The sequence below is a fragment of the Arachis stenosperma genome, chromosome 3, assembly GCF_014773155.1.
Source record: "Arachis stenosperma cultivar V10309 chromosome 3, arast.V10309.gnm1.PFL2, whole genome shotgun sequence".
Lineage (NCBI taxonomy): Eukaryota > Viridiplantae > Streptophyta > Magnoliopsida > Fabales > Fabaceae > Arachis > Arachis stenosperma.
The window spans coordinates 99,774,639-99,796,022 of NC_080379.1; the positions used below are offsets into that span (position 1 = coordinate 99,774,639).

The 21,384-nt window shown below is 33.6% G+C and overlaps 1 long non-coding RNA gene and 1 other non-coding gene across 2 annotated transcripts; one reads left to right on the top strand and one right to left on the bottom strand.

Annotated features, from left to right (window-relative positions):
* The first annotated feature begins 677 nt into the window (after positions 1-677).
* LOC130970046 (uncharacterized) lies at positions 678-3,877 on the top strand. Its single transcript, XR_009081990.1, has 4 exons — positions 678-1,204; positions 1,285-1,408; positions 1,489-1,634; positions 3,629-3,877. It is a non-coding gene; the product is annotated as an uncharacterized LOC130970046 (long non-coding RNA).
* Positions 3,878-20,200: 16,323 nt separating this feature from the next.
* LOC130972092 (small nucleolar RNA R71) lies at positions 20,201-20,308 on the bottom strand. Its single transcript, XR_009083291.1, has one exon. It is a non-coding gene; the product is annotated as a small nucleolar RNA R71 (small nucleolar RNA).
* Positions 20,309-21,384: the final 1,076 nt, after the last annotated feature.

A 21,384-nucleotide genomic window follows, 5' to 3' on the forward strand; every position in this document is an offset into this window, starting at 1 on the left:
TTAATTCTTGCAATTTTTTATTTTAGTAATGTATTTCAATTAATGTATTAATACAATTTTAATATTTATATGTCATTACTAATAATCTCATTTTAAAGTGATGTTTTATCCCCAATATATATATAATATTTAATTGTAGAAAATCTACTATTTTTTTATACGATTAGATTAGATGTAAGATCCCGAATTTTGAAAAGAAATTAATAAATTATTTATGATCTATTATATTTATTTAAGATAATATTTTTGGAAATTTCTATATATAAAGGTTGAGTAAACTCTTATTTATTATTTAGAGTCCTTATAATTGAAAAATAATGAGTATTTCATGTCTTAATTTTAATATATAAATTTTAACCTTATTTTATAAATAAATGAGGATTAATTTACTTATCTCCAATTTTCACTAAATTGGTATTTAACCGAAAATTATTTAAAGATTATTAATTAGAAGATATTTTTTTAAAAGATGGATATTTGATTTTTATTATTATCCTACTTTTTATTTATTTCATAAAATTACACTACTATCTCTATTGTTCACAAAAAAAAAAAAAATACCTAAACCTAATTTTCTATCCTAACCCTAACTAAACTACACTCACCTCACCCCACACCCACACCCACGGTTAGCCCACACAACCCACTACCCAGCTCACCAACACTCAAAACAAAAAAAAAAAAAGAGAGAGAAACGAAAGAAAGGGATGAGAGGAGAGGGAGCTACGGTAAGGGAGAAGGGGGAAGAGAGGGAGAGAGCCACGGAGAGCTGTGCCCTGCCGCCGATCCGCCACCGAACTCGCCGCCCAGCCGTCGTCACGTCACTACCCAGCCACCACGGCATTGCTGCCTGCTGGCGCCGAACCTATTCCGCCGCCGAACCGATTATCGCGTTCTGCTGCACGCCGTCACGGAGGAAGACCAAAACCCAGGGAGAGGGCCGCGCAAGGAGAGGTCGGCGTCGCCGTTCCCTGAAGCCCGTGTCGCCGTCGAGCCCAGATGAGAGAGGAGAGACCCAGCCTGAACCCCGAAGAGCTGGGAAGAACCAGCGCCGCCGCTGTGCCATCGTCGTGGACACCATCGCCGCCATTCGTGCCTCTGATTCGCGCCGGTGTGACTTCTGTCGCCGTTAGGCTGTCCGCTGACGTCACCGCCGCCATAACCGCCGTTGCTGGTGACCGCCAGTGGAACCCTGATCGTCTTGGTAAGCATTTCGTTCCGGAACCTTTGAAATCAATATTCTGTTATGTTTGGCTAGAGATTCTGAGATCTTGGTTACCGTAGGGTCGAGCTCCGAGGTTTGCATGTCGAATTTTTAGGTTGCCGTTGAACCACTGGAGTTTCTAGCCGTTGTCGAAGCTCCTGCCGAGTCAGTTCGGGATTGCGGCTGCTCAGTTCTGCTGTCACCGTAAGTGTACTCTATTTCGAACCCTCATCGTTAGTTTTTCGTTATGGGTTTTAAGATTTTCGCGATATTAATGTTTTTAGGAATTAGAAATCGAGTTTGCATGTCACGATTGAGGCTGTTTTGCTATTGAGAAAGTAAGCGGAGCTGAGGTTTTGGTTGCTGTTGATTCCGGGCTGAGAGAAACGAGTTCAGTTGACACGTTTGGATTATGGTTTCGCTTACCGAGGTAGGGGTTTTTATAAAACTAATTTATTTTAAAGTGGAATTGTTATAAATTTGATATGATGAGTGAAATGCTTTTCTAGTGATTATGTAAGTCCTATGCATTGTTTGGTTTATCTTAGATGAATATGGTTATCTGCTTGACTGAGATAATATCTAATTTTATTAAAATTGAGATTTCTGATTGGTTTGGCTTGAAATGATTTTTGATATTTAAAGTTCTGAGTTTTGTTTATTGGAAACTGATTTGGTCTTGAATCCTTTGGAAAGGAGTTGAGGATTGGTTTGGTTGGGACCCGAAAGGGTGGCAAAATCCAAGTTTTAGGGGAGATGCTGCCGAATTTTCATAAAAATCTAGATTCTGTTTTAAAATGTGATTTAGAAAAAGATTTGGACTTGAGAGGTTCTACGAATTGGTTCTTGATTTATTAAGAAATTGGTGTTTTGAGTTTAAACTGCTTAATAAAAGTTTATGTTTCCCGATTGATTTAAATATGAAGGGGCCTATGTTTTGAAGTTTGGTTAAAGAAGTACCTTTGGGTGAGTTTAGTGGAATTTGAAAGAAATTGAACTTGATTAATTAATTTCGTGTTGCTCTTAAAGTATTCTTTAAGTTCGACTTTAAGTTCGACTAAACAATTCTGAGCCTTTGGGAGAGTTTCTGATTTAAGAATGAAAAGAAATTGGGTTTTTTGGACTTAAATAATTTTGGTTTTGAAACTGGTTCAGAACTCTTGGCTTACATGTTTTGGTTTTGATTTTAAATCTTTACTTTAATTTATCTCAACTTAAGCAACTATGATTCCGAGAATTTCTGAAGAGTTTAAGAAATGAGGCAGGTTACTCTTCCCTAAAGTCTTGAGTCCTTGCCAAGGTTGTTGATTAATAACTCTTGATTTCAAAGTGATGGAGCGAATGATTTGAAAATGAGTGATTTTGAGTCTTTCAGAAGAGATTTTGAATCTGGCTTGGTTATGAAGTTGTTTGAAAGTTTTGAAAAGAAAATTTACTTAAGAAAAGTGGTTCTTGGCAAGATGTGAACTGAATACATTTGTGATTTGAAAGTGGGCCAAGAATGATTTTTGGAATAAGATTTTGAGTCTGATTGACTGTGGATGTTATTGAGAATATGATGAGGCTTGGCAAGGATGGTGGTATAGTTCCGCTTGCTCAGTGCGTAAACCGTTATGCAGGGATGGTGGTTTTGTCCCGCCTGCAGTGAGGATGGTGGTTTTGTCCCGCTCACATATTGATAAATTATTTGGCAAGGACTGTGGTTTAAATCCCGCTTGCGTGTTCCGGGCAAGGATGGTGGTTTAGTCCCGCTTGCTTGTGGAACCTACGGATAAGGATGGTGGTTGAATCCCGCTTATCCGAGTCGGGTCTGGCAACATAACCGACGCGTGAGCTCATGGCCAGTAGGACAGACATGCATCATATGCATTTATATGACATTGTTTGGGTGTGCATATTATAATTGGTTTGCCTATGTGAATAGTTATGTTAATTGCTAATTGCTCTACTTGATATAACTGCTTGATTGTGTTTGAACCTTCTTACTTGTGTTTGTGGCTGAGAATTGGTTGGATTGTGATGAATTGGTTGTTGATTGAGCTGCTTGGGCCTAAGGCCGTGGTTGATTATGAGATGGGCTGAATGCTGTGTTTGGTTGTGTTTTCGGTTTAGAAAAGTATGAAAAACCAAACTGGTTCAGCATAGACTTAATGAACCTATGCTTGGAACAGTTTGGTCATTCATGCTGTCTAGGGAAAAACTTAAAAAAAAAAAGAGCTTTTGGATTTCTGAGAAATTAACAGCTTTCCCTTTTAGAAAGGATTTCGGATTTTGAATATTAAATCTTTGGTTTTGAAAAGAAGCATAAGGCGGTTATTAATCACTATACATTAAAAACGGTTTTATTTTTGGTATCTTATTATAGCAATTCTGTAACTCTATAGTGAGAACCCTTTCGAGGACGATGTTCTCACTCCCCTACAGATTTTTCCCTTTTCAGGATATGGGCGACGGAGTTTCAGGAGAGTTATATTCATTTTCTGTTTACTCGACATTATTTTGTATTATCTTAGTTTTATGTTTCCCTCGCCTTTAATTTTGCAAGTCTTCACAAGAGGGATAGGATTTTGATTATGTAATGCTTGTAATATTAATAATATGTAGATATATGTATATCTTTTGTAAGTATTATGGTTTGTTTTGTAAATGTGGTTGTATGTTATTAGATAAGAAGTCTCTTGAGCGGTTACACGGTTTATGAAATTTTTTTAAAGGCTCATATTTTAGTATTAAATATTTTAAAAGTCATCGTAATACCCGAGCTATTAGAGTGGCGCAGCCGGAAGCGTGACATTTTGATAGTTAGGGTGTTATATTAGACATATTTATATTCAATTTATTTGATTACTTAATTAGAATTAGTTATATTAAAAGATTAATTAGATTAAGATTATGGTAGAATAATTATATTGTTATTAATTAATTATATTAAAACATTAAGATTATGATAGATTATCATTATTTTATTACTTGTTATTTTGATATTAATTCAGATATTTAGTTTTTTTTATTATTATTTTTATTCTTTTATTCTATATGTTTATTATTTTGATAAATCTTGTTAAATTAAACAAGGTATTGTATATCTTCTTTTTATTCCTCTTTTATACACATATAAAATTTATTAAATTATTTCTCTTCTGTCTAATAATTTTGTTTCTCTTCTATTTATATTTCTTTCGTTCAATATTTTATTAGTTTTTATTTTTATAAATTTTACTTTATCTTATATATTTATTCTTATTACACCTAACATATTTTATTTATGTGTAATATACATTCTTATATATGTTATAGAAATATGATTTTATTCTATTAACTTGCCAAATTTTTTTGAAAAATCTAAAGCTAAAGCACAAAAATATATTTATAGATATTTTATTTTTTGACTAAAAAATGTAATATTTTTTGTCATATTTGTTGAAATCCTAAATTAAATATGAATAATAATTTTTGAAATAGAATAAATATATTTTAAATTTTTTACATCTAAAAGTAATATTCTATCAATGTTATAATTATTTAGATAGATAAATAATAGTAAATATAAAATTATTTAGGATGGATAGAACTAAGTATATCTTTTTATTGAAAATATAAATTTAAAAATATGGGCAAAACGCCAAAATAAGCCAATAGCATATACTAATTTCACAATTCAGCCAAAATGAAAAACGTTACAAGTTCCACCAAAAGCACCGTTCTATATAGTTCGAATTAGTGCAATTCAAATTACAAATTCATAATAATTTGAATCACACTTATTCAAATTACACATACGCACACAAGTACTAATTCGAATCAGACTAATTCGAATTACACACATAGTAATTCGAATCAAGTTGATTCGAATTACACACACTATTATAGAATTCACGAAATCATTGAATCTCGTCGTAAGTCTCATAAAAATACTCAGAGGATCCTTATCAGTGAACTTCACACCAGATCGTATTTTTCTCTTAATCGTCCCCCTGTAATGTACCAACACTACAAAACTCTCCTCGCTAGCCATTTAGTCTCACTCAAATGAACCCAATTCACGTTCACACCATATTTATATACGTCTGGGGCTTCTTAATTCGAAACAGCCCAATTCGAATTACGTACATATGATTCGAATCAGATACATTTGAACTGTAATCAGAATTCATCACCATGTAATTCGAATAAGATAGATTCAAACTCCCCAAGACTAATTCGAATCGAGGTGATTTGAACTTCTCCTTGCATAGTTCGAATCAGTGTGATTCGAACTATTCACATTACAAACTCCCTCACTAATTCGAACGTTCTTGATTTGAATTACTAAGCTTTTTAGTTCGAAAGGGTTTGATTCAAATTATATAGATATATGCTTTTGGTTGATCTATGTCTCATTTTTTCGTTTGGCTTAATCACGTAAATTCTCATGCAAGCTAGCTTAATATTGCCATTTGCCCTAAAAATATTATATTTAATTCTCAATACTCAACCTCTCATTGAACCATTGTATGTTCAAAAGATTTTTGAAGAAATAAAATAATTTTAGGATATAATTTTTTTTAAAAAAGTAATTAATTCAAGAGCTATAAGGTTTTTTGTGAAGGGGTTGGCGGCGATGGACTCAATAACAACGATGACAAGAGCTATGAAGTTTTTTGTGGAGAAGTCGAGAAGAAGAAGATTTTGGATGAAGATGACTGGAACTCTCTTACATGGCTATAGAGTATGGACTGAATATGTGAATAACTGAATATGTGATATGAGGCAAATCCTAATTCCTAAAAATTGTTTATATGTATATATCCGTGACGGGTATATTCTAAACTCGACCATGCCCTGTCCTAAGCAAAATTTGTCCTGACTCGGGTCAAATTATTACCCGTAGTTAAATTATATTATGGATGTACACTACAATCACTCACAAAATTAATTATTAATATAAAATATATATTAAAATATAAAATATACACTAAAAATAAATTAAATTTTATTTATATATTATATATAAATACATAATAATTAATTTTAATAACTAATTTTAATATATAAATAATATTTTTATTATATTATATTATCTTACAAAGCATATGTAAATAGAATTAATTGCATGTATTTTGAATACAACATTGATTCATAATATGTTCAACAATTAATATGTTCTAAGAAAAAAAAGTCAATTTTACAGTATTTATTATTTAGTGTTTAATTTTTATATATTTGAATTAAATATTAATTATTTAATTTTTTTAATATTTAGATACTAAATTTTTAAACTATAAAATTCACTAAAAAATAAAACAAAATAAAATAGATGTATATTCTTTTAAGTCATCAGAAGCTAACACATGGATAGTGTGTGGGTGGCTGGTGGGTATTTGTGCGTGCCCCCAGCCAGGGGGACCAAAAACCCAATATAGAGATGTACATAGCATTGTAACAAACATATGTAAGGGAAATCAAAGACTTCAAATCCAAGTTATATCATATCATATAAGATCTAGTGCAGAGTGAGAGTAGCGGCTTAATTATTTGACTTCTTTTATGGTACGTAAAAGACAGGGAATCTTATTAGCTTGTGTATGTGTTGATCTCTACTTACCTTAGCTTTGACCATGTGGCGGGTTTGGCAACCAGTGATAGTGGTGGTGGTGGTGGTGGTGATGATGATATACTACTGAATGGTAATCGATCACCATTATTCACACCATATATGTACTGGGTGGACCACACTTCTCTAACATTATATTGACAGCTTTACCAAAAGTGTTTGGACGCAAACCCCTTTTTGCTGATTCATGATAATCATTTTCAACAATCAAGGAATTTTGGATTATATATATCAACTAATTCTCCTACTTCCTCTATCTAATCTTCCTTTTCGCTGAGTGGACTAGAACTAACTATGCATATAACTATAAATCCGTATATCTATCTATCTCTGTAGACCACGATTATGAAGTTGCAGAATTTGTGAATCATTTTTTACATAAGTTGCATGGAAAATATGTAAGAGTCGCTACACTACTGTTACGCTGTACCATACTATATATTATACGTGTCGACATTATGATATATGTACTATGAACTATCAACAACCAAAGGTCCACATCTTTTTTTTTTCTTTTTTGGGAAGGATGAGTGTGGCATGAATTTTATTTAAAATTTAGTAATTTTATAAGTAGTAGATTATGGTAATTAAATCTATATTTTACCAGTCTTTTGGAAATTTGGGTGGATTGAACCTGAATACATAGCAATATGTATGATGTGACAAACATAAGTTTCAATTCAATTCTAATCAAGATTTTAAAAACTCTGAATCGGTCATTAAATCGTTTTAGTTATTAATTTATTAATTTATTGGTCTAACCAATTTAATTATAGTTCAATATGAAAAATCGTATTATAATAAATAATAAATAATAAATAAAATATAAATAAACATACTAAAATATAATTATACTTTAATATAAATTTTAAAATATCATCTAAATTTAAAACACTACGTCAATTAAAGTTTTATAATATTAAGCTCAAAATCAAATAACAAAAAATATCTAAAATGAAATGGCAACATAAAAATTTGTCATCAGTTATTAAAATTTATACAAAGATTTGCTATAAATTCACTACATTATGATCATCTTTATCTTTATTTTCACTTATTAAATTAACATACTATTGAATAATTTAACACTCGTGAGTCATTATATTACTATTAAATACATTAAAATAGTCACAAGAAACAAAAAAATTCATTAAATTAACTAAACCAATAACAAGTATTGGGTAATCTACCCATTTAATTAATTGAGTTAATTCAATTCATATATTTCTTCGTTGAATTAAAAACAAAGATGACCAATTTATTTCTTCCCTCACAAAAAGCTTATCATAATGATCAAATAAAAACTGATCATGCTTCGGCAGCAGTAATGCGACAAACTTTTAACAAAAATTTTAGCATAATTTTAATAAAAATTAACAAGGTTTTTAACTGATCACAATTTTAGTAAGATTTCAACATAATTTATACAAATATTAACAAACTTTTTCTAAAGATTAACAAGAAAAAATAAAAAAAAGGCACAACAGTGATCTAATCATTCATGATTCAATCAAAAGCAAGAAAACAAAGCAAAAAAATAAAACGAAGAACAAAGAAAGATAAATAAAAAAAAGAAAGTCATTGTCTTCGTTCTGAGCAAAGGGGTAGAAGTGCGATAGAGACGAAGACCAAGCGACGAGCACGACAACGAATGACAGCAGAAGTATGGCTGAGAAAACCAAGAGAAGATGGCAGATGACGAGCTCGAGGAAGAAGCTGTAATTGGTGAATGCGAAGATGGGTTGGAAACTTCAGACTCGACGCCTAAACGAAGGTAGTGATGATGAGCATGACGGACAACAACAGAAGAGCTACTGAGTAGACGAAGACAGCGACTGACGACGAGCTCGAGGAATAAGCTACAATTGTTGAATGAGGAAGAAGCATGAGGGACCGGATGAAGACGGCTAAAGCACGATGAACGGCGGCAGTGAGTCTCACTCCTTATGACGATGTGGGAGGCTCACTACAAGAAAAATGTTGAATACCATCAAATTTATCGTTAGACATTAGCAGCAAGATTTCTGTTGGATTTACTAGTGGTAATGTTGTCGAATTCGTAAGGTCTAGTAATTACCGGCGGATTTTGGGATCCGACAGTAAATCCACCGGTAATATTTAGAAGGAAACAAGAACAAAATGGCGTGTCCTTTATCGGCGAATTTTTCTGACGGTACAGCTAATTAGTGAAATGATGCGTTTTGGTGACCCGTAAAGTTTTACCTCCAGAAAAGTTCGACGATAACTAGGACGTAAATTCAAAAGGATAACCATTTTTTTCGTCATTCAGATTCACTCCCTCTCTCACTAAACCACCAAAACCAGCATCTGCTTCCCTCTCCCCAAAACCACTATCTGCTGCCGCCGACACTGCCACCACCACAGCCCCTTCTCCATCGCCGTCAGCCCACCTACCCCCGAGACCCCTTCAATCTTCTTCTTCTCCTCTTCTCTCCTTGCCTTCACCGTTAACCTTCTTTGTTCTCTGAACCGTCGCGCCGCACCACAAAGCCACCTCGCCGCTCTTCAGCATTGCCTCTCTAGTGCCTGCTCGACATTGCCACCACCACCGCCACTGCCCAGCTTCTCCTCTTCGAATCAATTCTACCTCTGCAACAATAGGTAACAGATTCAAATGTTAATATTAAAAATAGAAGATTGTATGCTTAATGTTGATGCATGTTAAATTTTGATTCGATTATACTTTGTTTTGTTTTCTGAAATCTCTATATGAGGTTGAAATATTTTGTTGTAAATTAAAAAAATGTCAAAAAATATTTGTTTTCTATTTAATTTTTTTTCTTTCTCCTATGAAAACCTGGTTAGATGATGTATATGATGAGTATGGAGACTGCATTTTTATACGTGTTTGAAGATGTCTAAATTTAAGTTTATAAATATGTTGAGATTTTGTTGATTGTTGAATTTGTTTTTCTTATTTGATTTTGAATTTGAACTTTGAATTTCAACTTTGAAAAGTGTTTCGATTATCGAACTGAATTGCTGAACATTGTTACTGGAGTTGTTTGACACAGTGAGGCGGCAGTAGCCAATGCCACTCCACCATCAGCCATCGTACAGTTGCGCATTTGGCCTGATGGCGGCACAAGTAAGTATCATGCTCAATGCTCATGTCTTTCCTATTTATTGTTTTCTAGTTTTATTGATTACAATTCCTGTTGTTGAGATTTTTTGAAAATTATTTCCTTGTTAGTGGATTTAAGTTGATTTGGAATGCTGCTGGTTATTGTTTTCTAGTTTTATTGTTTATGATTCGTGTTGTTGTTGGGATTTCCTGAAAATTGATTCCTATTTAGTGGATTTAGGTTGATTTGGAATTGATACGTGGCCAGGAGGGCATTTTTGTCATTTTAGAGCTAAGGGGCAGAATGGTAATCTCGTCACATTAAAAGATTTGAATACTAGAAGAATTGTACCATGCCAGTCTTGGATATCAAGAAGACCAAGAGTCCGTCTAAAAAAATAGTGGTGCTGAAATGACGACAACTCATAAGACCCATTGGGCTAAGCCAGGACAATAAGAAGCTCAATAAAGCTTTTCAAATTCAATGGGAGGTATAATTTATTATTAATTTTTGAAAGTTTATGCCTTTATTTTAGTTTGTTTTGTTGTTAGAGTTTGTTGGAAGATTTGGTTTACTTTTGATTTGTTGAGTAGTATTTTTAGAAATTTTAAATTTAAATCAAATTTGATCAAATCTAATTTAAATTAGTTATCATATCTTTAGGATTTTAAAATTTAAATCAAATTTGATCTAATCCAATAAGATTAAATCTGATTTAAATTAGCTATCTTATTTTTAGGAGATTTAAATAAAATTTTCTTATCTTATCTTTTAGTTAGTTTGTTAGGGGCCTATTTAAACACCTTTGGTGAGACAATTTACACAACTTTTGATGAATAAAATTTTCTTAGTGCTTTATGCACGTTTTTTTATTGTGTGATTAATTGAGGTGAATGATTTGTTTCCCTTGTTGCATGAAGAAAATTAAAAGATCCATTACTACGGTGATTCTGCATGGTGGTTTCTTTCAATTTTCATCCTTTTGATCTAGGTTGTCAAGGACAGGTCCTTTGAAGGTCTAGTACGGAATCCCTTCCGGTGACCTAAGTTGCTAAGAATAGGTTTTTTAGAGGTCTAGTAGAAAACCCTTATCTATCCTTTTATGTTTTCGCTGTGTCTTTTGTAATAGCCTCACTATCAGAATGTCACACTTCCAGCTATGCCACTCTGATAGCTAGGGTATTATGACGACTTCTATACTTAATAAAAATACAATATGAGCCTTTAACTCGAATATCGAATCACTATTTCTTTGAGAAATCAAAATTTTTTTTATTTGATAACAAATATGCATATAAATATACACAAAACTTCTTATACAAGTAACTTACAAATGTTACATACATATATATCATACAGCTCCTATCCCTCTTACAAAATTATAATGACAGGCGAGAGAAAACTATGACGAATATATGTACAAACAGAAATAGTACAGCTAAGGACTTATCAAAAAAACTTCATTAGCTTCCTCATCCGTCCTAAAAAGAGAAGTCTGCAGGGGAGTGAGAACATCGTCCTCGAAAGGATTCTCAATAAGAGGTTCTTAAGAATTATCGTAAGAAGATATTTTATATAAAACTATTTTCAGAACGCAGTGATTATCAGTTTATTATTCAAATCTAAAATTCGTATTTTGCTTACAAAAATTTCAATAAAAAAACATTTTAACTAAAACTTACCACTGATTCAATTATTCATGGCCTCCAGCCCAAACACAAGCAATCAAGGCCTCCAGCCCAATATATAATCAAATCTCGGTCTCTGGTCCAAATCAAATCACCTTGGCCTCCGGCCTAATTCAAAACAATTCACCATTGAAACTCAATCTCAAATAGAATCAATCATAAACATAAACAAATTTAAGACAAACACATATAAAGAATAGTTACAGCAAGTATCACAGTTACCAATTGAACAAAATTCGTCAAATAGGCAAACCAAAATACTTAAGCACACCCAAACAAAGCATACAAATGCAACATAGTGCATGCCTGTCCTACTGGTCGTGAGCTCATGTGTCGATTACTTTGGTAGAACTCGACACATCCGGTAGTTAATTCAGATATCGTTCTCTTGAAAACTGGTAACCGGTATAGTACCACGATCTTCACTTGGTGGGCGGTAAACCACCTCGATCCCCACCATCTGCAGGCGGTAAACCTCCCCGATCCCCACAGATGTTTTTAATTGGAAAACAACAAATCGTACATGGCCGGTACAGAACCACGATCCCCACTACTTGTGAGTGGTACACCACCATGATCCTCATAGATATCACGACACTGAGCAAGCGGTACACCACCATGATCCTTGCCAGGTCAAAATTCACATTCAAAACCATATCTTTCTTAAAATCTTGACCCGAAGCAAGTGGGACTAAGTCACAACCATTGCGTACTACCCAGGTATTTCAAATTTCCAAATCTCTCTTTTAAGAACAATTCTGATCAATTTTTCTTTCATAAAACTTCTTTTCACCCAAATAAGAATCTCAAATCAACCTCATAATAAATCATCTTTTCATAACAAAAACAAAATCAAATATTATGATTCTTAAACCAAAGTTTCCTTTAAATTACACTTCAAACAAATTCTCCGAGTTTTATAAAATTTTTGACAGCATCTTCTCTAAAACTTGAACTTTTGCCATTCTTTAAGGGTCCCAACCAAACCGTTTCTCATCCTCTTTTCAACCATTTCTGATAACTCAAACTAATTCTAATATAAAAAATAATTTTCAAATCTCAATTCATTACCAACAATTCAAACCAATTTCCAATGTCAAAATCATTTTCAATTCTCAAAATCATTTTCGATAAATCAACAAAACCCATTCCCAATATCTCAAATCATTTTAAATGCCGAATCATTTTAAATATTAAATTAACTCCAAACTAATAAAATTATTTTACATAGTATTTAATCAAACCAAATTTCCAACTCAATAATCAGAAACAGTCACAATCCACTCATCATCATAATAAACTTAAACCAAGTATAAAATCCAACCAAACATCTTCAATCAATCAATAACTATTCAAACTAGCATTTACATTCATTCAAGGCAACTCAGTTTAATTCATAAGACTTATGAAATCATAAATATATATTTTTGATATTAATATCAACTTAAAACAATTCTTGATAGTAAATTGAGTTTAAAAAATTGCTCCTACCTCAGCTCATTGAAACTCGCAAAACCAAACGCGTCAAAGAAATTCTTTTCTCTCAACTCGCACCCAACACTAGCCGCAACCACAGCTCCACTATATCCACAGTCACAACAGCAACTTAAAATCACCAACATGCAATAACCAAGATTCGATCCTAAGACATTATCGTTGCACGAACCTTAAAATTGTATAACAAAATCAACGATTTAAGGAGTATTCAGAGTAAAGATAACTTACTATACCCAAAAGTACTAAGTACAACACAGCCGCAACCCCAAAGTTGATTCTGATGACCTGAGCGACGGCGGTTAGTTCAGGGATGGTGGCTGGCCCTAGTAGCAGCGTGGCAAAACAGCGGTGGTAGGAACCAGCTTAGCCTCGGACCTCTCTCCTTCTTCCTTGCGCGCTGTTCTTCTCGCGTCGGGATCCCCCTCCCAGTGACTCCAACGGCGGCAGCGGCGGCTGGAATGAACGGCGATGGTGACGAACCAGGCGGAGCACAGCAATGACAAGACATAGCGGCGGTGACAGGATCGACTTCTTCCTCCTCAATTCGCTTTTCCAACAGTGGTGGCAGTCTCCATGGCGACAGTAGTGAGGTGCAATGGCAACGGCGCGAAATAGCGGCCCTTCCTTCTCTTCTCTCACGCTAGCTTCGACGGGTCAACAGTGACGGAGGTGTGAATGAGCTCTCCTTCTCCTCTTGTCATGTGGCAAGGATGGTGGTGGTCTCCCTTTTCCCCGCCAGTGACTTCTTCTCCCTCTTCTCCCTTTCTTTTTCCCGCGGTGCTTAGCTTCCTTCTCTCTTCTCTTTGCGTTTTCTCAGAAAGGGGAGGGTTTTAGGATTTTTAATTAGGAATTTAGGAATTTGGGGGATTAGGTTTAGGGTTTGTGATTTTCAATTTGGGAGTTAGGGTTAGAATATAGGAATTTTATAAAAGAATTTGGATAGAATAAATATTTTGATAAAATTGAAGTGTGGAATAATAATTTTAAAATCAAATGTACTCTATTAAAAATATTTTAAGAATACTATTTATCGTAGAGTTCAAATAATTATTTCTATTTTAAATTATGAAATAAACATATTAACTATATTTTATAAAATACAGTTTAAACTCAAAATATTCATAAAACTAATTTAGTTGCTCTTAAGAGATTATTTTATAAAAATAAAAACTCGAAATAAATCATAAATTATTCATAATAAAAATTACTTAAATTAAATTATATAATTTTTTCTTATTTTTTAATTACTGAAATTATGTTAAATATTCAATTATAATAAAAATTATATAAAAATTTTAATTAATTTAAATTTCATTTATCATGAAACTCTATTTAATTACCTTTTGCAAAATAATTTTCTTAAAATAAAATTCTCAAAAAATTTAATAAACCACAAATAATTAATTATTTGATTTTTTAAAAACTCGGGTTGTTATATTCTATTTACCTTATAAAAATTTTTGTTCTCGAAAATTGTTATAATAAAATAAATTCAAACTTAGATAAAAAAAAATAAAATTTATAAATAGAAGCATAGATATTGTCAAGGATGAATATTTAAATGGATTCAAGTAAGCAATTAAACTTGCAGGTAAATAAAGATATACATGAATAATAAGATAAGGTTGAAAAGTAAGTAAGTTATATGCTGATGAGGAAATCTAAAACAAGGAATTTGTAATACCCGATGTTTAAAAATTAAATAATTAATTATTTATGAGTTATTATATTATATTAAGATTTTGTTTTTAAAAAAATTATTTTTAATAAAAATAATTAAATAAAATTTTATAATTATTGAAATTTAATTTAATTATAATTTATTCTATTAGTTTAAATTTTTTATTAGAAGTTATCTTGATAAGCCAAATAAAATTTATTATTATTATTATTATTATTATTATTATTATTATTATTAAAATTAAAAAAAAAAAGAAAGAAGGAGGAAATTGGCCGAAGCCATAAAGAAACCAAAGAAAAGAAATAAGATGGCTTATATATATATTAGGTGTCCTGCTTAGCGTGTATATATATATATATATATATATAAATAAGCTAGACACCTAATCATTTCTATTATATTAATCATCATCATCAAACGAGCTATTAAGGGAATAAAAGAAAGAAATGCAAAATGTGAACCTCCCCTATATGTAACATCTCCCGTAAAATATTGTCATTAGTACCTAATCGGCCATGCATGCTTCAGTAGTTTTTGGGTAAGGCAAGAGAGAAAGAACTGTGTGAGAGAGAAAAGGAAACCGTGAACTTCTTTGAGCTTTTGACTTTGATTTTTTGTATTTCGTAAAACTAATAAAAAATTTAATCCGATAAAAGTGTTTGTATTCTCTTCTTCTATACGTTGATGTTACTTTTGTCCAATAAAAGTTGATGGTGACGTAACTTCTCTTTTCCTTAAGTTCGGCCAATTAGAATTTTAGGAGGTACAAGCGATTACTAACGTTTTCTTCTTCAATAGTGATGGAGGAATTATCGTCGATCTAAAATTTCTCAATAGAATTTCATTGCAAGCATAGTCCAACCCAACAATTAATCCTCGATCAAAGTTTAATTTGTTTGTCACAAATACAAACTTAATAAAAATCGAGAGTATTTAATCATTGGGTCGTCTCTCAAAAAATTATAGGAAAGTGTGCATATTATTGGTTATGATAAAGTATTTTTGAGGTTTTGGGTTTAATAGACAAGAAAATAAAACCAACAATTAAAGAAATATAAATACTAAAAGGGCTACTTATGGCAAGGATCAAGACTCAAGGTTTCCTATCTTGGACCATTAACCACAACATAGTGATTATAAGGATTAATTCCACTTAGTTATCCTCTAACAATTGAAGGAAAGTCAAGTGGACATAATTGGTCCTAGAACCAATTAACAATCCTAAATCACCAATGGAACTAGACATCAACAATCTCAAGGGATCTAAGTCCTCAATCACAAGCCAAGAGCACCAAAATCTACTCTAAAATTTAACCAATCATTTTATCAAACACTTGGAAGGTACTAAAAGAAAATCATGGTAAAATAGCAAGAAAAATAAATTCTAAAGCTACCAAATACAAGAATCAATAACTAACAATTAAAGAAAGCAACAATAAATATAGAAAACATAAATTGCATTAAAGAAAATTAAAATCAACAAGAGTCATGAACATAAAAGAAGCAAAATAAAAGAAATAACAAGTAAAACTAAGAAAGCAAAGGTGTAGTAACAAGAAATTGAAAGAAAAACTAAATCAAAGCAACAATTAAAGTCTAACCCTAAGAGGAATTTAACCTAATTCTACCCTAATTCTAGAGAGAAAAGAGAGCTACCCTCTCTAGAATATAACCTAAAACATGTTTCTATTCTCTTCCTAATCGCTCTCCCTTGTTCCCTCTTGAATTTTGCATCAAATAGCTTTATAAATGAGTTAGATTGGGATTCTACAGCCCCAGAAATCGCCCCTAACGTGTTTCGTTAAGTTGGTCACGTGCTGCTTGTCACGCGTACTCGTGGGTCACGCGTACGTGTCATATTGCGATTTTTAATTCTCGCGTACACGTGGGTCACGCGCACGCGTTGCATGGCAGATTTCCAAAACTTCATTTCTTCATGAATTCTCCATCTTGCATGCTTTTTTTTTTTCATTTTTTCAATTCAATTCTTGTTTTATAAACCTGGAATCACTTAACAAACATATCAAGGCATCGAATGGAATTAAAGTGAATTAAATTTAGCAATTTTAAGGCCTAAAACGTATGTTTTTAATCATTAAGCGCAATTGAGAAGAATTCATAAAACCATGCTATTTTGGTGAATAAATGTGGAAAAAGTTGATAAAATCTACGAAATTCAATACAAGATAAACCATAAAATTACGGTTTATCAAGCAGCTCGGTCAGAAAGCTTCTCTGGAGTTTTCGTTGATTTTGATTTCGTACGTAGGTAGGTAGTTTCGTTTTTAAATTAAAAGTTTTTAATTCATGAATGCTCAAAAGCTTAATGAGTAATTGCAAATAATTTATGACTGTCTGGACTGGTTGAATGACAAATTTGTGTTGGATTTGTGATTGTAAAAATAATTGAATTTGATGAATATGTGTTTGGTTTCCTAAATGTTTAAGAATGCTAAAAATTCTAATTTTTAGCTGGTTGTGATGAGAGTTGTTGAAACTGTGGCTGTGAATAAATTATGTGCATGCTTTGGTAAAATGATGTATGAATTGAGATTAGAGTATTGATCGGAATTGTGTGGGATGGATGAAATTGTTGGATTGACTTATTTATTAATTAATTTGGTTGATTCTGAATTGAGTACTGGTTTGGATTGAGATAAGTTGAGAAATGATGAAAGTGAGGGAGCTCGTGAGGGTGGTAAAGTTTATTTTTAAGGAGAGGTTCTGTTTGGATTTCTGTAGAAATATACGAAAAAGTGATTTTATTTTAGAAACCTGATTTACAAGCTTATTTTGAGAAATGACTCTATGTTAGAAAAAGATTTGGTTTACATATTTACTCATATTGAGAAACAGCTTTTTGTATTAAAACTTTGATTTGTTTGAATTATCAAGAAGGGTTTTTGAAAATTGAAATGGATTGGAAGGGATTCTTGGAGGGTGGCAAAGCTCGAATTTTAGAAGAAATGCTACAGAAAATTTTATAAAACGACAAGCCTTTGTTTAAAGCGTTATTTAAAAGAAAATTCGATTGAAGAATCGTATTAATTGATTTCGATTTATTAAGAAAAGTATAATGTATTAAGTTCTATCTATTGAGAAAAGATTTTGTTTATGAATTGGGTTAGGTCTATTAAGAAAATGACTTTTATCTTGATGAAAAGTTAAAGAAGTTTGGATACTTAGGAATTAAGCATTTTGATGTTACGAGGGACGAGCGATTACAAGTGTAATTTTCTGGAGATGTGGAGGTGTAATTAATAATATGGTGATGTGGAGGTGTGAATAAATATGTGGTTATGCGGCAGTGATAAACCACTATTTTATAGTTTATATTGTGTTTAATTGTGTGGTTTTGTCATGATTCTTATCCACTTATTCATCAATTTAGCATGCATTTAGATTTCCTTCCTGAATTTACCACATGTTTGAAAATTGCTTCCTAGAGACTTTAATTATTTAATTTTAATTCTCCTTTATTCCATTCGATGTCGTAATCTGTGTGTCAAGTGTCTCAGGCTTTATAGGGCATGAATGAGACGGAGATTGGAGAGGAAGCTAGCAAAAATGGAAGGAACACAAGAATTGAAGGAGATAACCAGCGAAAAGTGACGCGGTCGAATGGCTCATGTGACCACGCAAAGGAGTGCAAATCGCAGTGACGCGGCCGCATGGCTCGCGCGGCCGCGTGGATTGAAAAGCATTAGCGACACGGTAGCATGGACGACGCGAACGCGTGAAGAGGAAAAGCGCCAGAGACGCGTCCGCATGGACGACGCGATCGCGTGACATGCGCGATCTGCATAAACTGCAGAATTTGAAACCAGCGACTTTGGACCCTATTTCGGCCCAGTTTTCGGCCCGAAACAGCAGAGTAGAGTCAGAGAATATGCAGAAACAAAGGGGACACAATTCATTGAGTTTTTTTTAGATCTAGTTTTTCACTCTCTTAGGTTTTTCTCTCTAGTTTTTAGAATTTTAATTTTCAATTGGTCTTAGCATTGGAACATTGAGAAGAGTCATTTCCTCAGCAAGACTTCATCATTCTAGTTTGTTCTCTTAACTTGGTATTATTCTTCCATGTTCTTTGTTTTGTTCAATTTTGTCATTCAGATATTTTTATGATTAATTAATGCAAGGATTATTTCTTTTTAATTTAATTTCCATTCCAATAATCATGTCTTCTTTTAATTCCCTTTCATATGCCATGGATTTTTTATTTACAATGAGTGAGTAGTTTCATTACTTGATGGGGAGTTGATTAAAAAGGAACTCTTGAGTTGTAAAGATTGGAAGAAAAATTTGTAATTGGGTTGAATGTTGGATTGCTATCCTGTCACCGATGCCAATCCCTTTAAACTAAGTGGGTTGCAACTTGTGAACAGATCTGGCATTTCCACTTGTTTGACTTTCTCTTACCTAGTAAGGGATAACCAAACGGAACAACTATTAATTATAAATTAATCTTACAATCACACCATCAATGATAGAGATTCTAACCAATCAATTCCCAGTCAAGGCCTTTTATTTTTATTATTTAAAATTCCTCAATTTAATTCCCAATTTACTTAGCTCAACTCTTTTTGGAATATCTGATTAATAAAACAGCACACTTTTCTGCAACTCGTTGGGAGACGACCTGGGACTTAAAACTCCCAGTAATTTTAATTTAAACTTTCAGTGACATATTTCTAAATTGATAGGCAGATTTTCGGTGAGTTAAGAACTATACTTGCAACGCAACCATTTTAATAAATTTTTAATTCACCAGGTTCTGCACACCATCAATTTTTGGCGCCATTGCCGGGGAGTTGCAATAGAGTGCTTATTTTATTAATTAGAATTTATTTATTTGCATTTTATTTAATTTCACTACTATGAGCTGCGTATTTCTTCCGTCAAATGACACGTTCACCTCCTGATCCGCGCTTGCTAATATTCGATCCTGAAATTGAAAGAACAATTTCACGAATAAGGCGAGAACAGCGTAGGTTAGTCCGCTCTGAGGGCGGATCTGAAGGTGAATCTGAGGAAGAAACCAGCCCCCGTTCTACTGATTCGGTTGTTTTACGTGCAGAAAACATGGCAGCTAGAAGGATTACCATTCAGGAGGAAGGAGCTCCTGATTTTACACTGCAACCGTTTCAAGTGCATCATCCAGCGGTAGCTACAGATTTTGAAATAAAGACCGCACTGCTAAATTTGATGCCGAAGTTTCATGGCTTACCTGCTCAAGAGCCTATCAAGCACTTGAGAGATTTCCAGGCAGCCTGTTCTACTGTCAGGCGTGATGGCACTGATGAAACTTCAATTCTGCTGAAAGCTTTTCCGTTCTCTCTTGAGGGAAAAGCAAGAGAGTGGTACTACACTCAACCTCTAGCAAACGTATCCAACTGGGATACACTCAGAAACGAGTTCTTGGAGAAATTCTTCCCATTTGAAGTTACTGATAAACTGAGGAAGGATATCTCTACAATTGTTCAGGATGATAGTGAGACTCTCTTTGAATACTGGGAGCGCTTCAATAATCTTCTGGAAGCATGCCCCCACCACATGATTGACAAGATCGTGCTACTCAGCTATGTCACACAAGGTATGAGGCCCCAAGATAAGACCACATTGGAAAGTGCTAGCAATGGGTCTATGAAGAAGTACAAGACCACTGATGAAGCTTGGCAATTGATCAGTGATTTAGCTAAATCTACTCGGAACCACAGACAGAAGCAAGGCCGTTCAAGGACCGTTGCAGAAGTATCTTCTGGCATAGAGACTGCTGCTCTAAATCGAAGCATCTGTGAAATGACCAACCTGCTAAAGAAAATGCAGTTAAATCAACAAGCTCAGCAAACTCAACCGCAGCAAAACCAACAACTAGTCCCACAAAGAATTTGCAGAATTTGTGCTGATTACAGCCATTACACTGATGAATTCCCGCAGCTCCAACAAGAAGACAACATGGTGGCATCCACTCACAACTTCTATGACTGCCCCAACCAAGGGTACAATCAAAGTGGAAATAATAACCATGGATGGCAGGACAATTCAAACCAGAATTGGAGAGACAACAATAATAGGGGAGGCAGAGATAATCAGGGAAATCAGAGGTGGAATAATTACAACAACAGGCAGCAAAATCAACCTTACCGAGCACCTCACCTGAGGCAAAACCAAGGACCACCGAACAATCAGCAGCAACCCTCTCAAATTACTCATTCTTCTGTATCTTCTAATGAAGAATTGTTACAAGCTTTTGAGAAAAGACAACTGGCCATAGAAAATACCATCGTGAACAGTATTAACACCAGTCTGAATGGTTTTACCTCTACTCTGCAAGCTTTTATGACACAACTTGGTTCAGCACAAAATTCCAGTAACCAACCTTCAAGCACCACTGGAATCCCCTCTCAACCATTACCCAATCCAAAGGGAGGCATTAATGCCATCACCCTGAGGTCCGGAACCACACTGCAGGAGAGGAATCAGGAGGAACCAAGCTCACCAGAATACGCCTCAGCTGAAGAGGTGGTAGAAATCGAAGATGTTAAACAGGAAGAGGATATACAGGACACAATTGAAGAAGAAATAGCTCAACCACAGGAAGAAGCACAAAAAGGTGCAGGTACCACAGAAAACAC